Source organism: Rhinolophus sinicus, chromosome 5 (genome assembly GCF_057876585.1).
Source record: "Rhinolophus sinicus isolate RSI-liver-muscle chromosome 5, RSI-T2T, whole genome shotgun sequence".
NCBI classification, from domain to species: domain Eukaryota; kingdom Metazoa; phylum Chordata; class Mammalia; order Chiroptera; family Rhinolophidae; genus Rhinolophus; species Rhinolophus sinicus.
The window spans coordinates 45722893-45736511 of NC_142505.1; the positions used below are offsets into that span (position 1 = coordinate 45722893).

General features: G+C 35.3%; 1 protein-coding gene and 1 pseudogene across 10 annotated transcripts in view; both read right to left on the reverse strand.

Annotated features, from left to right (window-relative positions):
• GRM7 (glutamate metabotropic receptor 7) overlaps nt 1-13619 on the reverse strand; it is an 820225-nt gene that overhangs the window by 481406 nt on the left and 325200 nt on the right. The gene's annotated exons all lie outside the window — the stretch shown is intronic.
• On the reverse strand, nt 8448-8979 carry LOC148758242 (ribosomal protein uL24-like pseudogene; annotated as a pseudogene).

Consider the following 13619-nt stretch of genomic DNA (forward strand, 5'->3'; position numbering starts at 1 on the left):
ATTTTATCTCTCTCTTTTGTCTGTTTTGTTGTCATGAATGTAAACACTGGAAGGTGGTCATATAGTCGATCACAAGGGACATCAGGGAAAGTACTGAAATCTACCTATTCTCACTCCACGATTCTTTCTAGTGCCTGATGCCATGACGTCTTAAAATTAAAAATGAAAGATTTTCTGTTGTTGTTTTGTGTAAAAATTTACATTCTCTACTATGTCAACATTTGTCAAATTATTAATAAAACTATTAATATCTCACCCAGTCAACTGATGGTTGACCACATCTTTATTAACATCATTATCAAAGCTACTACTGTTTCTCATTCTAGACACCTAAAACATAGGTAGCAATATTATCTACATTGAGAAAGCCAAGCATTGGAAATACTAAGTTATTGCATGTTTACTATCACATACTTGGTAGTAGAGCCACGGTTGAAACCCAGAACACTTGATTCCAAATTCTGTGAAATCTCTTTTGCAAGGGACTTTACACAAGGATGGACGACATGACTGCAGAGCCCTCTGCTATTCTTGTCTGTCAAATATTCATTTCCACTTCTGTTGGTAACAGCTCCTCAGATTTTGATGTGGGGAATGACCCCTCTTCCCACTGAACACGTTATTGGTAGGAATGCTGTATGAGAAACCCTCACAATTCTCCTCACTCCTAAGCAAAGGACAAAGACATGACCCAAGGGACGCAATTCATTTACTCTTCCCCTAAAATTTGATTCTTCTTTCAAACAATAAAAAGTGTGGTACATTCTTAGATGTTCCTTAAGCAACAGCCCAAGATTGAATTCCTGAAGATGCCGTGTCATGAAATTCCTGAATTCTGTTTCGCCACCTGTTTTCTAATATTTTATTTTCAATCCTGCATCCTTCTAATAAATGTGGGTATTTTTTTTAAGTGTGACCCAGAATCAGTATCTATTTCTTACTACCAAAAAACTATAACTTACACATAAATGGGCATTACCTTAAATATAGTTGTATTTAACATTTGCGGTTTTATTTATCGATGTCATATGTCTAGCATTGACCCTTCTCCCCTTATGATGTCAGCACTTCCCCTCACTCATTCTCAGTCCATGTGCCTCCATTTGGACTGGCCTCACCCACAGGTCCTGGGATTGGGCAGTCCTCATACTAAGCTCCCTCATCGCAGTCGGAGGCTCAGTAAAAGGTGCATGACATAAGCTGGTAACATCAGAGCTCACCATAGGTATTTCATTGAAACTAAGTGGGTAGGAATGCCTTTCTGCTCACTTTAAGAGAGGCAATGACTAAATGAAGATTATTCATATCAAAGTAGACACAAGACAGTAGAAGAGACCTAAATCTGACAACACCTTTGAGCCCTGGAATCCAACAATCCCTAACGCTATGAACCAGCCTGGCCCTATGAATCATCTAAGCCAAGATGTCACCTATCTCTCTTAAAAGAGTTGTATTTCTGTCACTTGCAACAAAAAGTCTTAGTCAATGGGATAGCCAGTGAAAGTTTCTCTCCCAATGTGGTTCTGATGCTAATCAACGGATGGTAGAAATGCTGCCCTTTTCTGCCCTTTAGGAACACAGTAGACCCCCTTTATTCAAGGGCAATATGTTCCAAGACCCCCAGTGGATGCCTGAAACTGCTGACAGTACAGAACAGTATATATATACTATGTTTTTTTTTCTCTACAAATATACCTGTGATGAAGTTTAATTTATACATTAGGCATAGTAAGAGATTAACAATAACTACTAATAAAATAAAACACTAAACAATAAAATAAGGGTGACTTGAACACAAGCACAGTAATACCACGACAGTCAATCGGATAACCAAGTTGGCTACTATGTGACTAAGTGGCAGGTAGGCAAAATAGTGTGGATACACAGTAAACCGGGATGGTTCACTTCCCAGGAAGAAGAGAGTGGGGCAGCTCGAGATTTCATCATGCTACTCAGAGCGGCACACAATTTAAAACCTATGAATTGTTTATATCTAGAATTTTCCATTTGATATTTTTAGACTGCAGTTTATGGCAGGTAACTGAAACAGCAAAAGGCAAAACCACAGATGGGGGGGGTACTGTAACTGTAATTTGAAAAATAACTCCCCTTTGTTGAGTCCTTACTATGTTTTTTGATAGTGGCAAGCAGTTCATGTTTGCCTTTTCTTTTCTAGAGTAATAACAGGCACATCAGGAAGGTAGTGTTATTATTCCCATTTTGCACATGAGAATTCCAAAGGGAGAATGGTTAAGTATATTATCCAAAGTTGTACTGAAAGAGGTGGGCATAGGCCACTCCTAGGTCTCTGTGAACTCCATGCTTCTACTTTCTATGGGAGAACACAGTGAATCAATTGAAAAACAGGTGTCAGACATCATAGGGCAGACACTCCAGAGGCTACAGTTACCCCGTTATCTGCCAGAATTCTAATAACTATGCGATACAGAGTTGCCCAGTTATTCTAGAAAAAAAGTATTGCCCTTTATTTTCTAAATGTCTGAACTATGAAGACCCATTCAATATAAATTGAATCCTTGCAATTTCCCATGGAGTCACATAAATGTTAAAATATAAATGGCAAAGGCAATCTAAAAAATAAATTATATCTAGTATAGAAAATTATTACCAGAGGGTAAGGGGAGTGGGGGATGGGAGATGAGGGTAAGGGGGATCAAATATATGGTGATGGAAGGTGAACTGACTCTGGGTGGTGAACACACAATGGGATTTATAGATGATGTAATACAGAATTGTACACCTGAAATCTATGTAATTTTACTAACAATTATCATCCCAATAAATTAAAAAAATAAAATAAAATAAAATAAAATAACAAAAGAAAATTATTGATACATGACTAAATAAGACCTCTACAGTTAAACAGGCTCTGAATATCATGATAATTTATTTAACATTAAAATAATTTAAATACAAATTTTAACCATACATTCCAGTTGAAATCTATTTTTTCTAATTTCTAGGTAATTTCTTAACCTCTGGAAGTTAAACTAAATCAGAATGCCCTTGAGAATGCCCTTGGAAATGCTTAATGGCAAGTAAAACTTATTTATGGGAGCAAATTAGAGCAATGCCACTTTTAGGCTTTTTATGGTTTGATCCTGAAACATATGTTTGTGATGAAAAAAAACAAACACAAAAGCACACCTTAAAATAGAGCTTTACTATCACGCAAATTCCCTAGAAACAGACCATAGAGTATAACACAGCTCAAGGGCTTTCACAATAACAAAAGTAGATAAATGAAGGAATCAAACATAATGAAGAACAGGGCAGGGAGCTGGTTTTATACAATTTGAAATAGGAAACTCAAATTGTTCTGATTATCTTCTGTGGTAGACACACCCTACGGTGACTGAATGATCCATGCCTTTGTATAATTTCCTCCCCTAGCATGCAGGTAAGTCCTGTGACTTGATTCTAACTGATAGACTATGGCCAAGTTAATGGAATAGCACTCCTATGATGATGTTAGATTATATAGGACTCTATTTTAGCTGACTGGAATTAGAGAGACTCTTCTGCTGGCCTTGAAGAAGCAATAACCACAGAGAGGGCAGCCTGGCAAGGAAATTCTGGAGGCCTCCAGGACCTAGGGCAGCCCTCTAGCCCACAGTGAGGAAGAAGCCAGTACCAGTCGTACTGCCACAAGGAAAGGACTTCTGCCAACAACTTGAATGAGCTTGGAAGTGGAGCCTTCCTCAGTCAAGACTCAGCTGTGTCTCCAGCCCAGGCCTGACACCATGATTGCAGATTTACGGTTTTGCCCTGATTCTGACCGACACTAATTTTGAGATAATAAATGTGTGTTATTTTGAAGTTGCTAAATTCATGTGATTTTATGACACAGCAATAGAAAACTATGTAATACACTTTCTGCTATGAAATGTTCTTCTATGTGTTTGGTGAATCTCGGGACCTGTTAGATAATAAATACACAGTAAATACTCATTGACTAAATCAGTGAAACTCATTTTGTTTGAAACCAGAATTGAGAATACTACATTACCAATGGAAGACACTGATATTCTTTGTTTAAAAAAAGGCCATGAAGATCTGTGGGAATGATATAAACCTTTTTAACTGCTCACAACTGATTTTTGTTGTCTTCATAGAAAGTAGGACGAGGTTGATATTTCTAGGTAATATTTGCAAATTAGTGTTTGAGCTTCTGAAATTCAGAATTTTCCCTAAAATAATTTATGGGACATCACTAGCTTATAAATGAGATAAGTAAATATATGTATTAATTCTTTAAAAACATTCAATGTCTTCTTAATGAACAAGCAGACTCATAATATGCTAAGCAAATAACAAGCTTGGCAACTTGGATGTGTCTATTTCTAGTTAAATGATTCATTTAAAATATAAAAGAAATTATACCCAATGCTGCTAAGTTTGAGCAGAAAATGATAGTTATATATTTCTGAAAATGTTGGAAACTGGTATAAATATTTTAAAAAGCAATTTGAAAAGTGCGAGGAGAGAATTTAAAGATAAAGTCCATGACCTATAATACATTGATTCTACTTTTTCTAGAAATACATATAAATAAAAAAGTCCAAAGACACATTAAAATGAAATATTCATTCCAATATTTTCTGTAACAGCAAAGAGAATAAACAACCAAAATGTGAGTCAGCAAGAAAGTAGTTTAGTATATTATGGTACACAAATGGAATATTATATTAAATAGCTATAAAATTATAATTATCAAACCTAAAGGAAAACATTAACGATGTTTAGTGCACAATTTCAAATATGCAAAGCACAACAGAAGGGCACATATAGAAGGAACAAAACTACTGAATAGGGGATTTATCAAATGTGTGATATTTGGGAATGAATGGTAACTTAGGCATGTATGTCCAACCCTTTGTGTGATCTGTCCTGCCACCCCCACTTCACATATGTAGCAAATAAACATCTACCATTCTGTCAGAATTTTATAAACATGATCAAGAGACGATGAAGTAAGAAAATGTAATCCATAATTGTTGGCAATAAAAATATGTGTTATGGCTGTCTGTCCCCAAACTTTGAGATGATTTGCTAACAGTAATGGTTTGGAGAACTAATTTAAAGAAATACAATTCGCTCAGTAAACACTACCCACTATGCTACCCCTTGTCTTACACTTCTTAAATAGGAAATAAACACTAAGCACAGGGGTAGCTATGAGACCTGCAAGGAACACTACCTTGGAACTATGTCTCCTATTCTAAAAAGGCAGCTTTTCAATGCAGTTTCTCTAGGATGATCAAGGACAAGGAAGCCATCAAAGAGACACCCGATACATATTTGGGGTAATCTCTGAGTCAAAAGATAAAAGCAACAAGAAAGAGGTCATAAACGGTCATACTGTAGAAAACAAATGAAGACCGAGTGGAAGAGAAAATTAGATGATAGAGCAACTTCACCAACATAAAGAAGAAACCATGAAGAAATCAAGTTCCTTTGCACAGCAGCCTGTGGCTAAACACATAGATGGTTGTAGGACTAAGGTCTTATTACTTTGCTCTGTCAGTTCGGGGATTAGTCTCAGTTTCTAGAGCCACTTGCATTTCTTCACTCGTGGATCGCTTCCTCCACCTTCAAAGACAAATATGGCAGGTGGAGTCCATCTCAGCTTTGAAATTTCTCTAAGCTCCCCTTTGCCTCATCTCTCCTCTCCTTCCTTTTCTCAAAACATCCTTCTCACTAACTCTTCTTCCTTCTTCTTCCATTTTTAAGGGCTTCTGTGATTACATGAAATGTACTCAGATAATCCAGGGTAATCTCCCTGTTTTACTATCATCTCTTGACATCTGCAAAGTCTCTTCACAGAACTGCCTACATTATTGTTTAAATGACTAACCAGGGGGTGGGGCAGGAATCTTCCAGGAGAACAGCTTGAAGTTCTGCCTACCACACCTGGTAGAGGAGCCATTCAGACATACTGTCATGTTGTTGGTGATTCATAGACATAACTTCAAGTAAGATTTTTTTAAACTTGAAGATAATTGTTAAGGATTTATTTTTCTCTTAACTTTATTGCTCTTAAGGGATGATACAATGGTTTAAATACAAGCTTTTAGGATTATAATTTTAAGGATGTTTTATCATTTTAGATTATTTAAATGTCAACTTTATAAATTAACTTCCGTGTTATTCTATTTGTGAGTAATTAAAGTATTTTTGTTGTTGTTAACATGTCTGATAAAATAATCCAGAAACATGGCAGTAATTTTTATCTTTACCCAGAAATGTGAAGGGTCTTAGGGTAACATTTAATGATCTACACTATATTTGTGAATTTTATTAGTAAATTATTTCCATCTTATTTAATTTCAAGATATTGAAAGTATGTCTCTTTATTCAAGAAGTCTCTCCTATTGATCCAGAAAAACATCACTTTTAAGCATCTCTTCTACAGTAATTTTGGATTTTATCTCATTTCACATAGACACTTGATGAAACTGTAATTCCTAGGATAATGTTATATAAATGGAGATTATTTCCAAGTGCAAAAAAAAATGACTTTAAATGAGAACATAAAACCCTGTGTGACCATGTTTATGTTTAATGATCAAAATACAAATTAATTTATATTACTAATGGCAAACATACCATATAGTCAATAGTGTAAACACCACTAACTTATTTTAATGGCAGAAGCACCAAATACAATGTCAATAGATGTAGCAAATGCAATGTCAATGTCAATAGGCAGTTTTGAAAAATAATATTTGTAATGCAAATGACAAATCAATATTTATAACATTGAAAGAAAGCTTACAAACTGATATGAAAAGACAAACACAATAGAGATATAGATAGAAAGTATGAATAAGTAATTAACATGAGAATGTTCAATGGCAAAAACGCATCCAAAAAGATACTTAACCTTCTTAAGTAATCAGGAAAATGCATTAAAAATTATATGTCTCTGTCAGTCAATTTTAGGTTGTCATTTAAGTTCTAACATACTCTGTTATCACTACCAGTTTTACCTCCTTCACGTTCATGTTTTGTCCTTATTTTTACTTTGTGTGTGTTTGTATATATCCCTTAATTCCCTGTTGTAATTACACATGATCATCCTTTTTGTTAATAGTTAGACATTTATCATTTATATCCCTCACACAGTGATAACCCCCTTCCCCCCATCTACTACCCCTCTGACATCACATACAGCCGTTACATTTCCACTGTCTCTATTCCTAATGCTGTATTCCACTTCTTGTAACCATATATATATATATATATATATATATATATATATATATATATATATATATATTTATAAATTGTTGTTTACATTCATTATTGTTCCGCTTCAGCTTCAGGTGTACAGTGCAGTGATCAGCCATCGACATCATCCCTGAGGTGGTCTCTATTCTCTATGAAGCCTATGGTAACCATAAACCAAAACTATACAAGAGATATACAAGAAATAAAGAGAAAGGAATACAAACACAACACTACAGTGAATCAACAACATACAAGAGAAGAGAATAAGAAAGAAACAGAGAGCTACAAAAACCATCAGAAAACAATTAATGAAATGGCAATAACTACATATCTATCAATAATTACTTTAAATGTAAATGGTTTAAATGTTCCAATCAAAAGATGAATGCATAAAGAAGTGGTACATATATACAATGTAATAGTACTTGGCCATGAAAAAGAATGAAGATTTACCATTTGCAACTACCTGGATACACTGAGAGGGTATTGTGCTTAATGAAATAAGTCAGACAAAGACAAAGACCATATGATTTTGCTTATATGTGGAATCTAAAAAACAAAATAAATCAATGAACAAGACAAAAGCAAACTCATAGATACAGAGAACAAACTGATGGTTGCTAGATAGGAGAAGGGTTGGGGTGCTGGGTGAAAAAGGTGAAGGAATTAAGAAGTACAAATTGGCAGTTACAAAATAGACACAAGGTTATATAGCACAGTTTAGGGAACACAGTCAAAAATATTGTAATAACCATACATGGTGTCAGGTGGGTGCAAGACTTATTCAGGGAATTACTTTGTAAGGTATATAAATGTCTAACCACTATGTTATACACCTGAAACTAATACAATATTGAATGTCAACATTAATTGAAAAAAATTTTAATTGAAAATGAAAATATATTTATATACTGGTATATAAATATTAAATCACTATGATGTACACCTGAAAAATAGTACCAAAAGGACTAGATGTCCATTGTGTTCATGAAAAGGTATTGTTTAACCCCCAAATAAAAATTATATATATATCTTCATACCAACGAAGGGAGATAAATTGAAATACTGACACTTTTTCAAGGAAACATTTCCAATTTTTATTTATAAAATTAATCAAAACAGCAAAAGTAGGTTTACAGAGCTTACATATCAATAACAAACCAGGAAGGAAACAAAATATTTCAGATATATCTTGAAAAGTTTCAAAGGAATACACACCAGGCTAAAAATCTTCAGTTAAACCATATTTGCAAAACAGGTTGTATTCATTCCTGCATTTTCTCAGTAAGTTCTTCCTTATAACTGCCTTTCTCTTTTCCAACTTGTGGAGATTTGGCTTTGCATTCAAGAATTTTTTTCTGATCTTTGTCCAGTTTTAGCCTGGTGATAACCACCTTGCTCAAGTGAATGCCCATGTGGACAGATATGCCACTAGCCTTCGCACGCTGCTCCCCGTTCGATGTAAATGACCTACTTCTTTCCGTACAGCTGGACTACCTTGCACGTTTGCTGACCTGGGTAGTCTCCTCCATCCGCATGGGCCTGGTCTTCCTTGAGGATGGCACGGTAGGGACGTTGTTCTTCGGCTGCAGCTCCTGGGAAAGCGGGGACGACATGATCTCCCAATGCATGTGCCAGGGGACACTGGAGTGTTGCTTGAGGTTTTTGCTGTGGTCCAACGTCACAGAGGGGTTGAACTTCATGGTGATTGTCTATCTAGTGCCAGAAGTGCCCGCTTACTTTTTTTATCGTAAATTTTTAAGTCATTTGATCCTCCCTCACAACGAATGTATATTATTTACATAATCAGACGAGCTGCTATTTTTTATTTAAAAAATTAAAATTAAAATGCAGGCATAGGCAATTATCAAAAGAAAAGAAAGCAACTTGAAAATAAATATGGAACTTTTTTTTTTTTATTTCACTAGAAATCAAAGTAGTGTTAAGGTAATATCTTGCATCACCTAAGAAATTTTCAATGCTGAAAGATATTGATAATAATAAACAGATGTGACCTGTTCTGTTTAGATTGTAAGTGGATAAAAACTCTCTGTAGGAATTTGAAAATAGATATAAAATATTTAAACAGACACATACTTCTTAATCAACTGAATTTCTAGCTTATGCTAAGGAAATAGCTGGGGGGTTTTGGGGCTTAACTACAATATTAATTGCTACAGTGTTAGTCACATCCAAGTTGCTACATGCATACTATAAGATATAACCTTGGCTAAAAATATTTTGATAAAGTCATTTGATAAATGTAATACTATGGTATAGTAAAACCACAATCTTAAAATAAATCAAAATTTGAATAATAAGGATACAGGAGGATTACTGCAATATTGTAAGTGATACAAAGAAAAATCACAAAATTACAAAAGTAGGGTTTATTTTTTAAGAGGAAAAAACACATATATGTATATATGAACAATAGTTAGCTCTGAGTTTAGGAATTTTTAAATATTTTAAATATTAAATATAATTTTTCATGTTCTAAAATATATATATATATATATGTCTTATACTTTCTTAGAGAAAATTTACAGATTTCAAAATGTGCACATATTACTTTTGCAGCTAGCATATACATGTATGTGTGTGTAGAGAAAGAAAAGTCAATAAAACATGAACAAAGGACTATGGATAATTGTTTTTCTCACAATATTTTTTTAGTATCATTGAAATGTTTTTTAAATGAAATAAAAGTATAACAGTCTTCGTGATTTGTAATTTTTTCTTCAGATTTTAGGTTTGGGTAATCATTTCCATTTAAAAACTCTATAGTAAGAATCTGAACCAGGATGAAAAAAATCAATAATAAAGCTGAAGAGGAAAGCCAGGAAGCCACAGGGAAACAATAACTTTATACTCTACCAGTTGAATGGGAATTAGGTGAGTCAGTACACACTTAAGTCAATACACTATTTGAGCAAAATTATAATTTGCCTGACTCCCAACAGCAGGCTCACTGGTGGCTACTTCGTAATTCTGTACTACCTCACCACTTCCTTTCTCAAGCAGGACTTCATAATTTCTCATTGTCTTTCAAATTAGCTCCCTTCTGTTAAGAAAGATGTTTTGTATTTTTGTTTATTTTTCTCTTTCTTTCAATTTCTGCAACAGTTAAGCAGACAAATGACCTGAGAGGTATACCAGCTGGCCCAAAGAAAGGAAACCGTTTCCTTAGGAAGCAAAGACTAAATGATGTGATTGCATAAATTACTAGATATCTTTTCCTTTAGCTGATTACAGGAACACCTGAATTACATAACAAAGATAGATGCCTGCACTTACACAAACACCCTAAAATGTGTTGATATAGCAGAATTTAATACGGGCATATCTAACACCATCTATAAAGCTGTAGATGAGTCACTTGTATTTCCAATGAAAACAACGCCAGCAGGGAGGACAACACACACGCGCACGCGCACGCACACACACACACACACACACACACACACACACACAAATCAGAAAAACCCTAACATTGCTCAGATGTGCACTTTCAACTTGAATAACAGAAACATTTGCTAACAAATTTCTGCAATAGTGAAAAACGGTTTATTTTGGGTACTTATGGGTTGGTGCAAAAGTAATTGCAGTTTTTGCAACTAAAAATAATTGAAAAAAACACAATTACTTTTACACCAACCTAGTACTAACCTGCTCATGTAAACATGTGGCCACAAAGGATGTGCTATGTTCCAATTTTGAATAAGCCTCTAAAGTAATTTCAAATCCTTGTGCATTATATAGAACTGAGACAATCTCATCTCTTCATAGCACTAGCAAAGACGGTATTAAAATATTCTGTCATCGATTTAGGTGTCACTTTTTTATTTTAAGAAAATAAAAATTACAAAATATATTAAAAATTCCCCACATCAAAGTCTATCTCACACATACATAAACACACACATGCGCGCGCACACACACACACACACACACACACACACAGATGGAAAAATACACACATACATACATTTACTATCAATTAACAGTAGAGTACTCTCATTATTTACATAATTATGCAAACAATAATGTTGCAAAAACATGTTTTCTATGGAAAATTCACACCCTGTGCTTCCCCCAGTTTCGAAATTACAAAAGTACATGCATAAAACCACTTGTTCAATCAGGTATGTCCCTAAGAAATAAAAGGATTAAAAGAAAGAAATGAGTTTCCAGGGCATTTCTAAAGTCCTTTGGAAATAAAAACAGTAATGTTTTAAAAATAATGCAATATTCACTTCATTACTTTTTTTTAATTTTTTTTTTAAGGAGGGCACAGCTCACAGCGGCCTATGTGGGGATCAAATCAGCAACCTTGTTATCAGCCCCATGCTCTAACCAACCAAGCTAACTGGCCACCCCCTCATTAGTTTGAAAAGATCAGAAAAGTTAAAAACCATTACAAAGAGATAGGACTAGACTGTTATTATAAATGGCAAATCTTCAATAATTCTTATTTGGGTCCTCTGACACGGAATATCTTTGCCTGGAGGGCTTTCCAAAGATGCACAGCTGGAAAGGAAACACCCAAAAGAAACCTGAGCATTCAAGGTGGGAAAGTTGAGCTTTGTCTAACTTGCCAAAAGGGCTGTGTTGAGGGTGCCTAAGAAAGGGATATCATGTTCAGTTCTTCAAAATTTCATTCACAGGAAAACTTAGGCTGAGAAGCTCAATAACTTGCTCACCATCACACACTAGCAAGCACAAGCTATTGCTGCCAGCCTGAGAACGGTCGCTCTAGACCACTCTGGCCTCCGGTCTATTGCACTGCATTCACATTCTTTGTGTCACCTCCATGCCAGTCACAACGGAGGGAGACGGGCCTGGGCCATGTCTATTTTGCTCTCTCTTCTAGGATCACTGCCGCTTGAAAACAAAGTTAAGTAAATAAATGAGAGAATGAATGAATGAATGAATGAATGAATTTTTGGAGACCAAATGGTGGGGGAATGTTAATCTCTGATGCTGACATGTAATTGTGGCCAAATATGCTGTTGTCAAAAGTACTATGCCTTTTTCAAAGCACCTTCTCTATTTATCTTGCATGCCACATCTGACTTTGAGGCATCTGTATTAAATGTAGAAGGTCCATATCTAAATGACCTATTTAATAATATTTCTCCTTTGTGCTTCATACATTGCTTTAAAAAAGAAACAGGGTTGATTGAGTAAATAAATCCTATTTTCATGATTATAATTGCAGAGGCATCTGAAAGATAAAATATGTCACTTCCATCATTTTTTAAATAGATATAGCAAAATCAGTATGATTTGGAAAGATAGCAACATATTCTGAAATTTATGCTATGAGTATCTTAAATATGCTAAATATCTGCTTTAATTCTACTGTTTCCTATTATAGAGTTTAATGTCTGACACATTTAGTGTCTAAAACTGAAGCCAAAGAGAAAGGATCTTCAACCTGACATAGAAACCTTAATTTATGGAGACACTGTTATAAAGAATTCACTTCTACAGCCTGGGTGTTAGGATATCTTATCAGTTTATTCAGGTTTCTGTTGTGGCTGAGAGGACATATGTGGAGGGAATATGGTGATGAGCAGGACATAAAAAGTGGGCCTGAAGATGGGAAGGAAAGCACCATGAGAGAAGATGACAGCACATGACATCGTCACACTTCAGAGCAGTAGTTGGCAAGCTTGGCAGTAGATTAGAACCACCTGGGCCACTTTACAAACTCCTGGTGCACAAGTCCTATCCTAGACTGATGAACTCAGAATCTATAGGAGTGGGTCTCAGGCATCAGCATATTTTCAAACTCCCCAGGTAATTCCAAAGTTCAGCCAAGGTTATGAACCACTGTTTCCACATCTTTAATGCAGAGAGATGTTAGAAAGTGGGGGACCCAGCAGCTCACTGACAGGGCTAAATGTATTCCTTCATCCTCTGTATGCTCCCCAGAAAACCTTCATTCCCTTTTATTTCTATTTCTCTTTCAGGTTCCATTCAATTTCTCTTGCTATCTGGCTTCACTGCCATCACTTTCTCTCCATCTAAATAGCCCATATGCAAATTATCTTTAACAAAACTCCCACTTCATTTTACGTATATATCTTGGTCATATTTTCAACCTAAAACCTTCTCTGGCACTTCCTGCACTAAGCATTCCCCAGCACCTGGGGGTTCTGATTCTATTACAAAGCCAGCTATTTGGAAGCAAGCATCCATCTATTAGAGCACATGGGAATGATGAGAAAAAGCCAAAATGGCTTCAAATTTCCTTTATATGACCTTTCTCTTTAAACCAGTAATAGTCACACTATCACAAGCTGGGGCCTGATAGCCAGCATCACCTCTGAATTTTCTCAGACACCATCTCTCCTTTT